At 37.4% G+C, this 5,604-nt stretch overlaps 1 protein-coding gene across 1 annotated transcript in view; it reads left to right on the forward strand.

Moving 5' to 3' along the window:
- mmd (mind-meld) overlaps positions 1–5,604 on the forward strand; it is a 1,436,357-nt gene that overhangs the window by 252,519 nt on the left and 1,178,234 nt on the right. The window lies entirely within an intron of this gene.

The following is a 5,604-nucleotide window of genomic DNA, read 5'->3' on the forward strand; positions in this document are numbered from 1 at the left end:
GGTCATAAGCAAATTATATTTGATTATGAAGTTAATCAAATAATCAATGAAACTATAAGAGATCCCAGGTAAACTAACTGGGAGCAATGCAACTCAAAGCTTATATTTGGAGTCAGTAACTTGAAAGGATGTTCAAAAACATGCAATGAACTTGAGAAAAATTCTCATCAGCTTTCAAGCTTACTCCAACGAGTTTATTACGACAGCTGTCCTGCAAAGGAACGCTCTACGAATAGGGATGTACCTTGGTGGAATAAAACCTTAGAGAAGCTTCGGAAGAAAACCCAGAAGCTATTTAACCGGGCGAAAATAACAAGACAATGGGATCAATACAGGGAAACCCTCACATGTTATAATAAGGAAATCCGAAGATCTTAAAAGAACGACTGGAGGCATACATGTGAACACATTGGAAATACTCCAGTTGCTGCCATATTTATTGCACAAAGTCCTTTCAAAAGATCATTCAAATGGCTTGGGAACTCTTAAAAAGGAAGACGGCACTTTTACTATGTCTGTGGAAGAAACATTAGAAAAAATGATGAAAACACACTTTCATGTTCAATTACCAACATAAATGAAGACCAAAATACACGTGCAGGAAAATATGTTCAGACACCAATGAATGAATCGACTGGGTTAGAGATTGCCAGGAAAGACGCTCGTAATCTGACCAATAGAACTTTTACATAAAAACGAGTCGAATGAGCGATTGATTCTTTTGTACCTTTCAAGGAACTATGGCACCCATTTGAACAGGCTTGTTTAAATCAAGCTTAAGATTAAGTTATATTCCGATAACTTGGCGAAGGCTAATAAAAGGACAAAACTTCTTCTTAATCCTTCAGGCCGATCAGCTTATCATCCATTATGCTAAAAATAATGGAGAAAATAATATATCAGCATATACAATCAACGTACTTGATTACAATTCCTTTGAGTAAATATCAGTTTGCATATCAAGCTGGTAAATCAACAGTAACAGCTCTTCACACGCTTGTGACAAAACCAGAAAAATCGTTTGAATCCAAAGAAATGTCACTAGCAGCGTTCATTGATATTGAAGGATCATTTGATAATGCATCTTATAACGCCATGAAAACCAATATGTTGAAGCGTGGATTCGACAAAAGTATCGTTAGGTGGATTAATAGGATGCTTTCTAAAAGAGAAATTTCAGTAAATCTTGGAAGCTCATCCATAACAGTTAGAGCTGTAAAAGGGTGTCCTCAAGGAGGTGTCCTTTCACCTATTTTATGGTCTTTAATAGTTGACGAACTTCTCAAAAACTTAGAAGCAAAGGGCTTCGAGATAGTTGGCTTTGCTGATGACATAGTCATAATGGTACGAGGAATATTTGATAATGTCATAGAAAAATAGAATGCAAACTGCTTTGAATTATGTTTCGTCGTGCTGCACTTAAGAAGGGTTGACTTCTAAGACCACTATTGTACCGTTCACATGAAAAAGGAATTTTTCTATAAATAACTTAAAATTTAAAGAATCTTCTTTAGAACTTTCACGAGCAGTCAAGTATCTGGGAGTCGTTCTTGACAGTAAACTTAACTGGAATTCACATATAGAGCAGTTTGTTAATAAGGCAATAAATGCTCTTTGGATAAGTAAGAAAACTTTTGGTAGGAAATGGGGCCTTAAGCCAAAAATGATCCACTGGATTTATTTGACGATTGTTAAACCCAGAATTTCCTACGGATCATTGGTTTGGTGGCCGAAAACTAATGAAAAATCGGCTCCGAAGACGCTGGGGAGACTGCAAAGACTTGTTACTCTCTCAATAACTGGTGCGATGAACAGCACATCGAGTATGGCACTAGATGCTCTACTTTATCTACTTACGTTGCATCAATTTATCCAATTAGAAGCTGAAAGGAGTGCTTTAAGGGTTCAACGAACAAAGTACTTCCTTGAAGGTGATCTTAAAGGGCACCTTAGTATTTAAAAAAATGTTTGATATTGATTCTCTTGTATTAAAAAAAGAAGACTGGATGGAGAAAAAATATAATTTCGATCGTTTATACAATGCAGCAGAGTTTGATCGTAATATTTGGGAAAGTGGGGGACCAAACATCAGTCCAGGATCAACTGTTTTTCAAACAGACGGTTCAAGATTGAACAATCGTGTGGGAGCTGGTCCAGGGATAGTTATCTCAATATCTATGGGTTATTGGCCAACCGTGTTCCAAGCAGAAATTCAAGCAATTCTTAAATGCTCTGTAATATGCCTTGCGCAGAAATTATAAACATTCGAATATTTGCATTATGTCTGATGGTCAATCAGCATTAAATGCTTTAAAATCTGCAACATGCAATTCAAAACTCGTATGGGAATGTGCAATGCCTCTTCCGAAATTGGCCTGTCAAAACCAAGTAAACCTATATTGGGTTCCTGGCCACTGTGGAATTGAAGGGAATGAAAAAGCCGACACGTTAGCCAGGCACGATCATCTCAGCAATTCAGGACCAGAACCATTCTGCTTGTTCTCTTAAAATGGAGATCAAGAAATGGAAAAAAAATGAAAGTTGAGCAATTGGAACAATTCTTCCATTGTAAGGCAGTCGAAACGGTTCATAATTCTGAACATTTCAATGAGTAGCATAATTCTTGAACTATCAAAGAAAGATCTCAGTATCTATACTGTTTTGATAACAGGTCATTGTCCATGTAAATATCATTTAAAGTTAATAGGAAAACTTCAAGACGATATGTGTCGATTCTGTGGCATAGAAAAGGAAGACTCTGAACACCTGCTATGCTTTTGTGTAGCAATCATCAATAAAAGGCGCATTTTCCTGGATAAGGGGCTGGCAGAACCCTTTGATATTTGGAATGCAGGTCCCAGTCAAGTAGTACATTTCATTCGAAATGTAATACCTGGCTGGGAAAATACTTTTGGTCAGTCTATGTCGGTCGCTTCACAAAATAGTGATACGACATAACTGATAAAGCAATATAAAAACGGGGAATATCACAATAGATCAAAGTAATGGTCGCAGTGATGAATGTACCCAACACGAAAAAAAAGCAACACAAAACATTTTATATAGTAATTCTTTGTATAGAGATTCGCGGAAGCGGCCATTTTGAGCCAATCGAGCAGCGAGAACTGTCAAAATGTAAGCCAAACGAGCATTATGATTAGAACATGTTGAGATGATTTCTTATTGAGTTGAAAAGTATTGTAATCGGGGTGGAATAAATTCAAGCAAAACGTTTATAAAAAAAAAAAATATTGTATGTTAAGATAAGATAGTATTAAGCACAATTAACAATTATAGAAAAACTTGTGAATGGATAGCTTTAATAGATTTTTCAGTTCGGTTTATATTACTGATTTTTTTTTTTTTTTCCTCTGTTCGGGACATAAAACCACTGCGACCAGTAATTTGATCTATTGTAGTATATCCCGTGTCCTTAGTTTAGTGCATGTCGTATTACACCATCACTATTGAGAAATGATGAAGTATTCGGTTTTGATACAGTTGTCATTCTTGCCTTTATCGCAAGGAATCGATTCTAATTGAAAGGTCCCGCTATTTATACCCTTCGGAGTGTTGAAACACCCTCCAAAGGCGCGCCCCTTTGTCAGTCAAAATTCCTTAGCAAAAAAAACAAGACATGACACCGATAATGACCATGCATCAGAACCCTAGTCTTAACCACTTCAAACTAGGAAACAACGAATAGAAGATTAGGAATCACATAGGTGAAGACTAACTAACTCATTTTTTCCTTGTTTCAAGATCATCCTCGGTCCACGCAACCCGAGGACTTATCACTATCAACAAGGCATAAAAAGTAACAAGGACTAAGATGTGTTCCTTTGATTACTGAAAAATCCTGTTCCCCTAGTTTGAAGAAGTTAGGACTAGGAATCGGTGGTAGATCTTACATCCCGTAACGTACCACGAAAAGGTGATCTACCCACGTTACGGGGCTATATTACTGATTGCATCTGTAACTACACAGCCCCAAAAAATCAAAAAGTGTGATAAAAGTACACGATTCCGTTAAATCTTTTTGGTGTCTTCGGAGCCCTTATTGCTTGTATCATAAGAAATTAGTGCACCGAAGACATCAAGATAATTAGAAGAAAATTCGCACACCCTTTTTAATAAGTGAAAACGCGAATTTTTGTCATATTTGGTATGAAGTGCGCAATAAGACTGTACGCAAAGATTCTGTTATTTCAGCAATATATCTTAATTCTTTAGCAACATACAATTGCGTGTGCTCGAAGTGGTACTGGAACAAGCATTACATTTTAACTAGATACTGCATAGAATCCACTTTAGAAAAATCCGACGGTAGTCCACAAAACTCAAGCCATTTTTTGCGAAGTTCAGCGTTTTTCGGAAACTGAAAACAAAACTCTAATTGCTACACTTCGTTGCACTTTTACGACGGTGGTTATTGCAAAACTTGGCCAAAATAGTTCACCAGTTTACAGATAATTCAAACAACGTAAACAAATAATCTCGTAGAGTAAGCAACGATAAAGTCACGCACAAAGCTGGAATATTGTACTGCGCAGCAAGTGTTTGCAGCTTTTGTAAACAAAACAAATCACGTTGCCAAATAATATGATTATATGTTTATAGGATTACTACATTTGAACTGTCAAAGTACTGGGTTGCCAAACATACAATTATTCACAAACAAAGTCAGTTCGATGGCTGGCACTCTCAGCACAGCGCAGCACACTTGAGGTACACTGAGAAAAATGTTGGCGCCAAATAAAGAGTGACCACCCCTTGCTGCAACCATTCACAGTTTTACTAAATTTCGGTCATTTTGAATTTTGTAAAATTAAAAAAAAAACTACGGACACAAACTATGAACAAAATAGTAAGTGGCTGCATCAAACATTAGACCGTTGAATTGACGAAGGATTCGGTGCTCGTTATGAATATTCGACGACTCTGTTAGGGAATCTTTTTCCCATCACGGAAACGCCACGTTTTCTGATGACATTACGACATCGTGCACAAAACGCACGGAAATTCGGGTTTTTTTCAAAATCGGAAAATCGATTGCGGGAATTTTTTGCAAAATATTGTCCAATCGCAGGATTTTTGCGATCAATCAGATATATTCGAAATTTTTTGCATTTTTTTTTCTAGCGTCCTGGAGAAACCCTAACCTTAAATTGAAGTGTTTCTGGGTAATTGGCAAGGTCATGTGGTATTCGATCATTGCGAGAATTTGTATGTACCACTTCAATACTGTTACGCATTTGACCACAAACGTCTGGTTGCTGGGTACATTATCAAAGAGCTTTGGGGGTGATGTGGCTGGCAGCAAGGCGAGCGAACGTTCAATGGAAATTAACTCTTAAACATAAATAATTTATGCTGGTCCTGAAAAGAACCGTATTTTCGTCATGGTTGAGTAATGCTGATCTATTAGGGTGTTCAACACGGATGATGTTTATTTGGAACGAAGGTGACGCACTTGGCATAGATGAACCACAGCGACTCATGAAGAGCTACTGAATCCGATCAGTAGCGGAGCGGCTTCTTCCTACTTCTTCGGTGAATCGAGGTTCTTGAAGGCAGCCTTTATAGCTGCTTGCGGGGAGCCTT

Source organism: Ochlerotatus camptorhynchus, unplaced genomic scaffold (genome assembly GCF_037179485.1).
Source record: "Ochlerotatus camptorhynchus isolate MF236.1 unplaced genomic scaffold, CSIRO-AGI_Acam_v1.1 ptg000262l, whole genome shotgun sequence".
NCBI classification, from domain to species: Eukaryota; Metazoa; Arthropoda; class Insecta; order Diptera; family Culicidae; genus Ochlerotatus; species Ochlerotatus camptorhynchus.